This window comes from Sciurus vulgaris, assembly GCF_902686455.1.
Source record: "Sciurus vulgaris genome assembly, chromosome: 7".
In the NCBI taxonomy this organism is placed as follows: domain Eukaryota; kingdom Metazoa; phylum Chordata; class Mammalia; order Rodentia; family Sciuridae; genus Sciurus; species Sciurus vulgaris.
This window is the reverse complement of record NC_136467.1, coordinates 25,139,249-25,152,858: the sequence shown is the minus strand read 5'-3', so window position 1 is coordinate 25,152,858 and position 13,610 is coordinate 25,139,249. Positions and strand designations below refer to the sequence as shown.

The window sequence follows — 13,610 nt, the reverse complement described above, 5'->3', positions numbered from 1 at the left end:
AAAGAGGAAAGAAGTACAGTCATTGTTCTTGATGTTCCTACAATCTATTGTGGACACAGCAGAAAAACAGGAATCTTATGGGAATCTTACTAAGAATTTCTAATAAATTTTCACATTTTGATTTTAAATGAATTAAGATAGGAGAAAAATGGAAAATCAGATGCCAATATCACTTGAGAATAAGATGCAATAGAACAGCACACTAGCAAATCAATTCACCAGATTAATCTTCCTTAGTTAAGAATAGTTTACTCCAAGGAATTTAAGGATGTTTTACCATTACAAAATTTATTTATATGTTTATTACATTAACAATTTAAAATAAAAGTGCTTAAATGATTATATTGACAAAACCAAAATGTTATTGAATTCAACAGCATTTCTTACAGAAAAAATCCTACAGTAATCTATAGATATAATAGAAATATTTTTATAGAGAATGCACATACCTGAAACTATCACCAAACACCATTTCTTATATAGTGATTTTGAAATTTGAAATTTGAACACATAGAAAGGATATTATAATTTGTGTTAGCTTTCTATTGTTCTAACAAAATACCTGAGATAATCAACTTATAAAAAAGAAAGGATTTTTTTTATTGTTGTTGTTCACAGTTTGTGAGGTTTTAATCTATGACAGATTGGCTCTATTACTTTGGGCCTGTGACTATCCAGAACTTCATGGTGGAAAGTGAATGGTGGAGGAAGGCAAATCACCTCTTATTAGGAAAAAAAAAGAAAGAAAGAAGAAAAAGCTGGAGTCACAGTACTTTTTGAGGGTGATGTACCCAAAAACAGAGGCCTCCAACTAACCCCAACTTCTTAAAGTTTCCACCACTTCTTCATAGTGTCCAGCTGGATACAAAGCTTTTAATATGTACATCCTTGGAAGAAATTCCAGATCCAAACCATGTCATAATTGCAAGACTACTAAATGAACATTCAGACACACGTCTAGATTTGTCACTATTAAACATTAACAACATTTATTTCTCCTTTTTCAGTCATTTGAGAGAAATTTTATGGAGGGAACTCTAATTTATTCCTAAATACTTCAACAGATGTTGCCTAAGATGAGAGCATTCTCTTATATAACCCCAGGTTAATGGTTATACTTAGCATATGTAAGTTGAAAAATAACTTACTAACTATTGTAGTTTGGATATGAGGTGTTCCTCAAAAGAAATTAGCATAGGAATGTTCAGAGGTGAAATGATTAGATTCTGAGAGCTGTTGTGTAATGGGTCTGTCTGTCCTAGTTTGAATGGACTAACTGGTTGGTAACTTTAGGTAGGTGGGGCATTACTGGAGGAAGTGTGTCACTGGGAGCATGATCTGGAAGGAATTATATTGCCTGTGGTCCCCTCCTTTCTCTTTCTTCTTTCTGACGCAATATGCTGAGCAGCTTTCATCTACTGGGCCCTTCTCCCATGATATGTTACCTCACCTTGTACCCAAAGTCATAGAGTTGGCTATCTATGGACTAAGAGCTCTGAAACCATAAACCCCAAATGAACTTTACTTCTTCTAAATTGTTCTTGTCAGGTATTTTGGTCACAGCAACAAAAAAGCTAACTAAAAACATTTACTCAATTTAATTTCCTCATTTATCTCAAAAATGTCTTTTTTCGAATTTTTCTAACTTCAGTTGCATATTGCATATAACTGAGGTGCCATCATAATTTCCTTTAAAATAGCACAATTTTTCCATTACTGTTGTTTATGGCATTAACTTTTTTTTTTTTTTTTTTAAGAATTAGACCAATCTCTCAATTTGAATTCAACTGGTTAGTTTTTTACCATAGGTTTAGTTTAAAATTTCTTTGGCAGAAATACTATTTAGATGATTCTATCTATTAAATTTTCTTTCTTATACATTCATACTTGGAGATGTGGAATGATGTCTTGACTCATTTTGGTCATATATTTCATCATAATGAAGAGTTTGCTATTTCTGAACAATAAAATAATACAAATTCATTATCTCACAGCTTCTGAGGATCTGAAGTTAGGTGCATTTTTGTAGAGTTGGTCATTCAGAATCTCAAAACAGGCTGAATCAAGGTGTTAGTCAGCTGCATCTGGAGACATATGTGTGGTACGAGCTGCTTCTAGGCTCTTATACTTGTGAGTAGAATCATTTTCTTGTGACCTTATTACATGGTCCCCATGTTCTGGCTAAATATTTTGGATCTCACATCTAGAGAAAGTTCTTGTCCTTTCTGTGTCATTCCCAGGAGCAACTCAGAACATAGTAATTGGTTATTTTTTTCTCAGGCAAACAACAGCACACCTCTCTGTCTCCTCCCTCATGAATAAGCCAGAGAAAATTTTGTTTTATTTTTTATTTATTTTTTTCATGAATGAAAATCTTATTTGTCACCATGATGGAAGATGTCTTCATCCCTCCAGACTGCTATAACAGTACATTTAAGGCTGAGTAATTTATGAATAATGGAAATTTCTCTGTTACAGTTCTGGAATCTTGGCAACCCAAGACCAAGATACCAGCAGAATCTGTGTCTGGTGAGGGTTTGCTTTCTGCTTCATAGGCGATGCTTCTTGCTACATCATACTGGTGGAAGAAGCAAGGCAGTTCCCTGAAGCTGTTTTATGAGAGCATGAATCTCATGCATGAAAGTGAAACCCTCATGACATAATCATTATTCAAAAGACCACCCTCTTAATTTTATCACTTTGGATGTCAGATCATAGCATAAGAATTCTGGAAGGACACACACATTCAGACAGTTACAGAAAATATGTTTCCTCATTTCAATTTCAAACCCTGTATTTGTGTGAATCCCTTGGAGGAAAGATAAGCCAGGTAAGTTTGAGGGACGCCACAGAATCTTTCTGTGCCTGACTTATTTCACTTAGCATAATGTCCTCCAGGTTCACTCCTGTTTCCACAAAAGGTATGTTCAGCCTTAAAAAGAAAATTCTGTTTTAAAAACACAGGCTCAATTAGGTCATACCAACCTAGGATTCTCTCCTTTTGCTATACAATGTAATAGCCAGGGGTGTGCTATTTCCTCATGCTTATAGGTTCTACTCACATGCCAGGGGAAAGTATTTCCTAGGAATTCATATCAGAATGCGTGAAACAGTTTTAGCATATTTTTATTTACCATTAAAATTGTGCATAATGGCGGGATTCATTGTTACCCATTCATATGAGCACACAAATAATATGATTTGACCGCTATCATTACTCAGTCTTTCCCTTTTCCCTCTTGCCCTCATTCTCTCTGATCACTAACTTCTATTGATCTTTGATTTTCATGAGATCTACACCTACCACTTTACTTTTTCTTTTTCCTCTCTAGCTTCTACATTTTACAGAGAACATTTGACCCTTGACCTTCTGAGTTTGGCTTATTTCACTTAGTATAACATTCTTGAGTTCTATCCATTTGCCAGGAAATGACATCATTTAATTTTTTATGACTGAATAAAACTCTGTTGTGTACATATAGTACCTTTTTTTTACCCATTCATTCATTAATGGACAACCAGTTTGGCCATTGGGGATTGTGAATTTTATTGTGTTATACATGATTATGCATGTAATACTATAATATGCCAACTTTATGTCTTTAGGATGAATACTGAGGAGCGGTATGGCTGAGTCTTATGGTGTTTCTATTCTTACTCTTTTGAGAAATCTCCAAAATGATTCCCATAGGGGCTGTACTAATTTATAGTTCTACAAACAGTGTAAAGGTGTACACCTTTATTAATATCCTCTCCAGCATTTATTTATCATTTTGAATTCTTGATGGCTGCCATTCTAACTAGAATGAGAAGAAATTGCAGTGTAGTTTTGATGTGTTTTTCCTAATGGCTAAAGGTTTTGACTATTTTTTCATATATTTATTGATCCTCTATATTTCTTCTTTTGAGAAGTGTCTGTTTAGTCCATTTGACCTCTATTAATTGGGGTGGGTTTTTTTGATTTTTTAAAAAATTTCTTTATATATTCTGGACATTTATTCTCTGTCAGAAGAGTGGTTAATGAAGAATTTTTTTCCCATTCTGTAGGTTCTCTCTCACATTCTTAATTGTTTTCTCTGCTATACAGCAGTTCTTTTTTTTTTTTTTTTTTTTTTTTTTTAATTTGATGTTATCCCTTTTACCATTTCTTGTCATTATTTCCTGAGCTTTAGGGGTCCTATTGAGAAAATTGTTGCTTGTGTCTATATGTTAGAGTTATGAGTGATAAGTTTTCCTCAAGGACTTGCATTATTTCTGATCTAATACCTGGATCTTTGATCCATTATGAATCGACTTTTGTGCAGGGTGAGAGATAAGGATGTAGTCTCATTCTTCTACATATGGAGAACTAGTTTTCCCAGCACCATTTGTTAAAAAGGCTGCCATTTTTCTGATGTATGTTTTTGGCATTTTTGGTATGGAGCAGATGACTTGATCTGTGTGAATTTCTCTCTGTGTCTTCTATCCTGTACCATTAGTTTATGAGTCTGTTTTCATGCCAATGCCATGCAGTTTTTGTTACTATAGCTCTGTAGTATATTTTGAAGTCAGGTATTGTGATGATTCCAACATTTTTCTTATTTTTTTTTTGTTTACTTAGAATTGCTTTGGCCATTCTGGGTCTTTTGTTCTTCCCCCAAATGAATTTAGGGACTATTTTCTTTAGTTTTATGAAGAATATCATTGGTATTTTTATGGGGATTTCATTGAATCTGTATGTCACTTTTGGTAGTATGACCATTTTAACAATATTAATTCTGCCTATTGATGAGCATGGGAAATCTTTTCATCTTCTTGTGTCTTCTCTTCAATTTATTTCCTCAGTGTTCTATAATTTTCATTGTAGAGGTTTATCACCTCCTTGGTTGGATTCTTTTCCTTAGTGTTTTTTTGGTTTTATTTTGTTTTGTTCAGGCTATTGTTAATGGAATTGTTTGACTGATTTCTTTCTTCATAGATTCATTAGTGGTGTATAGAAAAGCTATTGATTTTTGTACATTGATTTCATAAACTGCTACTTTGCCAAATTTGTTTATCAACTCTAGACGTGCAGTTTTTTGGGTCTTTTTGACATAGTGTCAAGTAATAGCAAATATCGTCTCTTCCTATTTGTAAACTTTTGTTTTCTTTCAATTATCTGATTGCTTTGGCAAGAGTTACAAGAACTATATTAAATAGAACTGGTGAGAGTTGACATTCTTGTCATGTTCTAAATTTTAAAGAAAATACTTTTAGTTTTTCCTCATTTATTATAATATGGGTTTGTCATATATATTCTTTCTGTTTTTGAGGCAATTTCCTCCTATCCCTAGTTATGTCAGTGACTTTATTATGAATGGAGTCTGAATTTTATGAAGGATTTCTCTGTATCTATTGAGATGATTATGTGATTTTTGTACTTAATTCCATTTATACAGTGAATCTCATTTTTTGAATTTGCAAATGTTAACCAATCCTTTCAATCCTTGGATAAAACTAATTTGGTCACAATGTACAATCTTTTCACTATGAAGACAAAAATGATTTACTAATATTTTATTTACTAAATAAAATATTTTATTAAGAGATTTTGCATCTTCATTCGTCAGGAATATTGGTCTGTAGTTTTCTATGCTTGATGTGTTCTTATCTGGTTTTGAAATGAGGGTGATACTGGCTTCATAGAATGAATTTAGAAATGGTTGATTCCTTTTTATTTCACAGAATAATTTGAGGAACATTGACATATAAGTTCTTTTTTAAGGGTCTGGTAGAATTCAGATGAGAACTCATCTGGCACTGAACTTTTATTTGTTGGAAGGCTTTATGTTACTGCTTCTATCTCATTGCTGATTGTTGGTTTGTGATTTTGTTTTCACTGGATTCAATTTTAGCAGGTGCATGTGTCCAAAAATACATATATTTCTTCTAGGTTTTCTAATTTATTAGAGTATAAGTTTTCAAAATAGTCCCTAACGATCTTGCCAATTTCGGTGATGCCTGTGGTGATCTTTCCTCTTTCATCACTAATCATATGAATTTTCTGTTTTCTCTGTTTTTTATTTGGTTAATGTTATGGTTTGGATGTAAGTTTTCCCCCAAAAGTTCACATGTGAGAAAATACAAGAAAGTTCAGAGGAGAAATGATTGGGTTGTAGGAGTCTTAACCAAACCAGTGAATTGATCCCCTGATAGGAATTAACTGAGTGGTAATTAAAATGGTAGGGTTTGATTGGAGGAGGTGGGAATTGGGACATAGATATGTGCTATATATTTTGTGTCTTGAGAGTGAAGACTCTCTCTCTCTGCTTCCTATCACCATGTGAACTGCTTCCCTCTGCCACACTCTTCTGACATGAAGTTCTGCCCCACCCAAGGAATAGAACCAGCCTTCTATGGACTGAGACCTCTGAAATCATGAGTCCTCAAATAAACTCTTCCTGCTCTACAGTTTTTCTAGTCATGTCTTTTAATTAAAGCAGCCTAAAAACCTGACTAAAACAGTTTTGCTATTTATTGACCAATCTCATTTTATCTCTTCAAAGAACCAACCCTTCATTTCATTTACCTTTTATCTTGTTCCTTTATTCTTTGTTTCACTGACTTTGGCTGTGATGTTAATAATTTCCATCATTCTACTTGTTTTGTAATTGGTTTATTCTTATTTTTCAAAGGACTTGAGATGCATCATCAGGTTATTTGGGGTCTTTCTAATTTTCTCATTAGGCTCTCATATCTACAAACTTTGCTCTTAGAATCTTTTAATAAGTGTCCCTAAGGTTCTGGTAAGAACTTTTAGTATCTCCCCTGATCCCCTTAATTTTACTATCACTCTTTCATCTTTCAAAGATATGTTGGTCAGTCAGGCACAGTGGTGAACACTTTTAGTCCCAGCTACTCAGGAGGCTGAGATAGGAGGATCAAAGCTAAAGGCCAGTTTCAGCAAATTAGCAATGCCCTCAGCATCAGTGAGACTCTGTTTTACTATAAAAATAAAAAGAGCTGAGTATGTAGCTCAGTGGTAAGTACCCCTGTATTATATCCCTAGTACAAAAAAAAAAAAGAAGAAGAAATATTGTTCAATATACATGTATTTACATGCTTCATGTGGTTTTTTGTTTGTTTGTTTGTTTTTTGTTTTGTTTTTGCTTTTTGGGGGGAGTTTATTTCCAGTGACATTCCATTATATTCAGATACAATGAAAGGAATTAAATCAATTTTTACTGTATTAGCTAGGAATTGCTTTGTAGCCTAAAATATGGTTCATTGTGGAGGAAGCTCCATGAGCAACTGAGAAGAAAGTGAAGTCCTTTGTTGTTGAATGAAATATTTTATAGATATCCATTAAGTCCATTTTATTTATAATACTTTTTAGATCTGAAGAGCCTTTACTGAGATTATGCCTGGATGACCTACTTGTGAGAAAGGTGTGTTTAAATTACCCTGCATCATTCTTCTATTGTCTGAGTCTTTAATTTGAGTAGTGTCTGTTTTATGTAGTTAATTGCATCAATGTTTGGATCATAAATATTTACTATCATTATATCTTCCAGTTGGATTGTTCCTTTACCAGTGTGAACTTTTAAAATCATTTTTGATGAATTTTTGCTTGAACTCTGCTTTGTCAGACATGAGAGTGGCTATTTCTACTTTTTTTTGGGGGGGCTTCATTTGCCTGGTATTTCAATTTCCATTCTTTCACCTACAGTCTATGGCTGCCTGCCTCTAAATAGAGCCTCTTGTGAACAACATATAGTTGGGTCCTTTTTTGTAATCTTTTCTGTCAGACTGTGTCTTTAAATTTTAGAGTTGAGACCATTTACATTCAATATTATTATAGAGAGATTTTTATCAATTCCTGCCCTTTTTATTTATTCCTAATGTTTAATTTGGTCCTGTTTCTCATTTGCTTAGCTACTCTGCAAAAGATATTTGTTCATTTGTGAGTTTTGAAGTTTGTTTTTGAGTTCTTCTGTGTGTAGTATTTCTTTAAATATTTTCTGTAGTTCTGGCTTAAGTAGCCATGAATTCTCTTAGCTTCTGCTTATCTTGGGAGGATTTTATTTCATCTTCGATTCTGAATAATAACTTTGCTGGATACAGCAATTTTGGTTCACAGATGTATTCTTTAAGGGCTTGTAAAACATTATTTTAAGACTTCCTGGATTTTAGAGTTAGTGATGAGAATTTGGAAAATTTCTAATAGACTTAACTCTCCTGGAAGTTTTTTCTTGAGATTTAAAAATTTCTCTTCTTGATTTCTATGTTAGGTATTTTAATTATAATGTGTCATGGAGAAACTCTTTTTGATCTTGTCTACTTAGGATTCTGAATGACTCCTTTATCTGGCTGTTCATCTCATCCTTAAGATTTGGAAATTTCTCTACTATTATTTACTTGAAGAGTTTATTTATGCCATTACCCTGAACATCCCAACCTTCCTTAATTCCAATGATTCTTTAAGTTTAGCCTCTTAATTCTATTCTGTAGTTCTTATATATTTTGGTCAGGGTTACTTATTTTATTTTTGTAATGCTAGTGGAATGTTTGAGGCTGGCTACTTTGTCCTCAGCTTTGAGATTTTTCTCTTCAGCCTTCTGTTGGAGAGATTTTAAACTGAACATGATTTTTAGATTTTTTTTGTCTTTTAGTTTCAAGATTTCTGTTTTGTTCTTTTTCACCATCTCCACTTCTTTTTTGAATTTCCCGTTCATACCCCACACTGATTTCCTTAATTTGTTCAACTGTTTTTCTGTGTCCTATTGGAATTAATTAATCAATTTTATAACATTCTTTTGAGTTCTTTACCTGGAACTTCTTCCACTTTGATATCTTAGTAGTAATTTTCTGATGAGTTATGTATTTTAGGGGACATCATGTCCTATTTTATTTATTTATTTATTTTTTGTAGCTCTAGTATTCTACTATGGGTTTTATAGTTCTGTTGGGATAAATTTTTCTTTTACTCTTACATATGAGCCTTTTCAGGGAACAAACTTGTCTAGCTAAAGTTTTTTAGCATGATCTACCTTGAAACCACTCATAGTTGCGATGTCCACCACCTTTGTGTTATCATTCTCTATTTTTGTTGTGGGGTGTCCATTAGTGGAACATGAGGGCCCCTATTGTGATTTCTACTTGGATTCTAGTTTTTAGTTTGGGGTTTTGTTCTTCCTATTTTTTTGTATTAAAGTACTGCTGAAGTGTGAACATGATTAACCTGTGTGGAACAGCATGTAATGTCTCTCGGCTAGATTTAGCTTAGAAGCAGAGTCTCTGTATTGTAAACTTGTAATGTCTCAGTAGATTCCCAGGGCACCACAGAAAAAGGAGAGACAAAAAATAGCAACAACACAAACAATATATAGCATTAAAATAAATACCCTGTACCAACTATGACACCCACAACATTAATTTCCAATAGGAATTGATGGGGTCAGCAGTTTCCAAAAGCAAAAATAATACATAGTTATGAACTAGATATGGCATTGAAGTAAATAGCAGGTGTCAACTTGACCATCCACAGTACAAATAACTGCAACAATGTGAATGGTAGGGACAGAAGTTATGTAAACCAAGTAGTTTTAAAAGATCATGAAAAAAAGTTCATTAAGAGAAAGACAATATAATAGGAAGGTAAAAGAAAGTTTATAATATTCAAAATGTGAACCGTGAGAAAGAAGTGATTTAGCAAGGGATAGCTATAAAGAAGGAGAAAAATATTTTTTTAAAAGCCAAAGTGAAGAATGAGAGGGAGAAAAAGAGAACAAAAGAATTTCCTAATGAAAAATGAAAGAATTTATCTTATTTCTGTTTCTTGTGCTATATAGAGGAAGAGGGAGGAGGTGGGAGGGAGAGAAGGAAGGGAATATGCACATGAACACTAGGATTAGGGTTTTCAAACCCTTCCTCTTTTCATGTTGCTCACCAAGCTGCCTGCAGGAGTGGCCTAAAACTTAAGTTGGTTAAAGATGCTTCCAACATCCTTTCTCACCAGTGAAGTAGAACAGAATGGGACAGTACTGTTGATTGAAATTTTGTCTAAATTGACCACTCAATGCATTCCTAGGCTGAGGCTGGTGCAGAATTAATTCTAATTAATTTTGGGGAAAATATGAAAATATTTGCTATGATCTCCCAGGCTCCTGCAGCAGGATGAATGATTTCTTTAACATGACTCCTTGCCTCAAATCTCCATTGCCAGTTGAGAGGAACACAGACCACTTTTGAAAGATCAGTTGACTGTGGAGCCTCTGGATTCACAAACTGGTTTTTGGTTCTACAGAATTTTCTGTGCCAAATGCGTTTGTTGTGTTTCTCTCTGTGTTATTTCTTTCCTCTGTGGTGAACCTAGAACCAGAATGACGTCAGTGTAATATTATTTTGCCCTTTGTTCAAAGCACTCAAATTTCCAACCCTCTAAGAGACTTTGGCTGCCTACCTAATATCGAATTGCAATAAATTTGCTATTTTCTCTACCTCTCTGGGAAGCTATCTTCCCACAGCTTGAATCCTGACTTATTGAGCAACTGCAAATGCAGCTTTCACTTATCCACCATCTTGAATCCTCTCAGAAAGTATGAATATCAAGACCATTTTAGAATTCTTTCTACCACAGATTTTGCATTGGTAAAAAGAAAAGGATGAGACCATTGGAATTATTTGCTCTTTGAAGGCTCAAGGAATTTACATATAATACTATTTGAATATTACCTTTTATGTGGGCAGTTCTTTGACATACTTCTCTATTACCATGGAAACTGATCACTTTAAACATTCTGCCTCAACTTGAGTCACTGATATTTTATAAATATTTTCTAGAAATGTTCACACTCACAGAGTTTTTAAATGTGGCTATAATTTTGAAGAAGTTTTTAAATAATATTTATTGTTGTTTTATTCTAACAACCTACATTCATCTTTTCTGATTTTGCATATTTATGTTTAGTAGTGTTTTTAAATGTTACATAGATTTTTTTTCTCAAGAATAGCATTTTTAATTAGTAGTTGATTCTAATTTTTGTTTGTTTTTAACCTCTTTAATTGCTGATCTTATCTTTCTCATTTTCTTCCTGGTTCTTAATTTGAGCTTACTTTATTGTTTGTTTTCCCATTACTTAAGTGTTTAGTTCATTTAATATTATTTCTCATTGATATAGGTAATTAAAATTATGAATTCTTCTCTGATCATGTTTTAAAATGTATTCACAATAGTCTGTAGAATATTATCTGCCATGTTTTAACATTTGTTTTTAGAAATTTTGTAATTTTGGAATTTGTCCTTTCCCAAAAATCTGTTCAATACAGATTTTTTTTTTAGTTAATAATATTTTGTGTAAATGGGGCACAGTGGCACATGCCTGTAATCTTAGTAACTTGGGAGGATATGTAGGAGGAGTGCAACCAGCCTGGGTCACTAAGTAAAACCCTGTCTCAAAATCAAAAGTGAAAACAAAAGGGTCAGGGGATGTGGCTCAGTGGTATGGTGACCCTGGGTTCAATCCCTAGTACCATTAAAAAAAAAAATAAATTGTGCACACCACAAATGTTCAATAGTAAAAAGCATCATTTGTTTCTTCTCTGCCTTCCTCCTTCTCTTCTTTTACTCCTTCCCCCCATCCCCATTTTTTTTTTTTTTTTTCTTTATTGTCAAACAACCATTAGGCAGTGCCAAGCAAGGCAGCCCACCACCTGGGAACAAGAAGGGAGAGGCAATAGCAACCTGGCTCAGGAAGTCGGGACCTGAATGAGGACAAATGGTGCTCACGCAAGGCAGTAGTGGGAGGATGTTGAGCGGCAAATTGAAGCCCCGATTCGATGAGAACATCCATCAGGAGATATAGATATGTAATCAAAGATGAATTACTCAGGCTCCCCGACAGGACCCGGAGAGAGAGGTGGGGAGCAGCGGCGTTGGTTGTGGCAGATCCGCGGCCACAGCGGCCCAGATCGACCTTGCGGCAGATGCTCAGCCCGGGGCGGTGGCTGCAGCCGCCAGGACTCAGGGCAGGCTTGGATGAGCAGAGAGGAAGGCAAGGGAAGGGATTCTGGAGACACTCCAGTCTCCCTTCACATTTTCTCCGCCCTTCTCAGTTTATCCGTAGACCGATGTGAGAGCTTTTTAGTGCAACCTCTTGAGTTAAGGTCCCAAGATCAATGTGATACTGGAACCAGAAGCTTCTTCCAGTGCAGTTGTCTTCTTCCAAGAACAACTTTCAGCATTTCTAAGAAAGTCAATTTAAGAAGGAACGGAAACAAAACTAGGCCAAAGAGTACAATGCATGGGCCTGGAGGCTATGACTCTGATTTTAGTAATGATGAACATGGGGACAACCGAGGATGACTTTCTGCTCAAAAAGCCATTTCAGGAAGAAGAACATGGAAAAGTGGCTCATAAGCAAGTTGCAGCAGAATTGCTGGATCAGGAAGAAGCAAGAAACAGGTTTCATCTCATAGCTATGGATGCTTATCAAAGGCATACAAAGTTTGTAAATGACTATATTTTATACTATGGTGGCAAAAGGGAAGACTTTAGGCATTTAGGGGAAAATGATAAGACAGACTTGGATGTCATATGAGAAAATCATAGATTCCTATGGAATGAGGAGGCTAAAATGGAAATGACTTGGGAGAAGAGACTTGTAAAGAAACATGATAAACTATTTAAGGAATACTGCATAGGAGATCTCAGCAGATACAAAGAAAATAAGTTTGGATTTTTAGATGGTGAGTAGAAAAAGAAGTAATTCCAGGAAAAGGTCAAATTTTTTTGTGGAAATAAATATTGTGATGAAAAAGAAGGTTTAAAGAGTTGGGAAATTAATTTTGGATATACTGAGCATGGTAAAAAGAGAAATGCACTTGTTAAATTAAGGTTATGCCAAGAATGTTCCTTTAAATTAAATTTTCATCACAGGAGAAAAGAAGTTAAGTGAAAAAACAGAAAGGCCAAAACCAAAAAAGATTGTGACAAATCATCACATAAAAAATCCAAATTATCTTCTGCAAAAGAAGCCTCCAAGAAAAAGGATAAAGGACAATCAACTTCAAAGAAATCAGAAGATTCTGTAAACAGAAACTCTGATAAGGAAGAAAGTGTTTCTGAATCTGATCTCTTGAAGGGTCCATTACCAGAGACAGATGAAAAATTACAGGAAGAAGAATTTGATGAGTATTTTCAGAATTTGTTTCTGTGAGATGGGAGAGAGAAAGCCTGCATTCCTTAATGTGAAAATATACTTCAAACCTTCATAAATTTTTATCTACAAGTTGCAGTTTGAGTGGTTGATATTTGGAAATAAAAATCCAGCCACTCTCAGGATGTCTGATGCTTCCGAAGTACATTAGTAGACACACTTCCCTGTCCTTTTTCAGTTACCCATCTGTAAACCTCTTTCATCCATAGTTCCTTGATATACATTAAAATATGGAATGATTGGCATTAAACTGAAAACTAAGTAAAAAAAAAAAAGGATTAATTACTCAAAGAGGGAATATAATAAGGATTACAAAGGTCAGATTCCTTACTATCAGAGAGGGGAAAAGGAGAAAAGTGGAATGACAGCTGTAATACTAAGTGGAATAGGAATTATCAAAGTTTTAAACTGATGTAAAACTCTAAGTTTTAAACA

At 34.3% G+C, this 13,610-nt stretch overlaps 1 pseudogene across 1 annotated transcript; it reads left to right on the top strand.

Moving 5' to 3' along the window:
• The first annotated feature begins 12,241 nt into the window (after positions 1 to 12,241).
• LOC306665908 (protein FRA10AC1-like) lies at positions 12,242 to 13,394 on the top strand (annotated as a pseudogene). Its single transcript has one exon. The product of its transcript is annotated as a protein FRA10AC1-like (transcript).
• Positions 13,395 to 13,610: the final 216 nt, after the last annotated feature.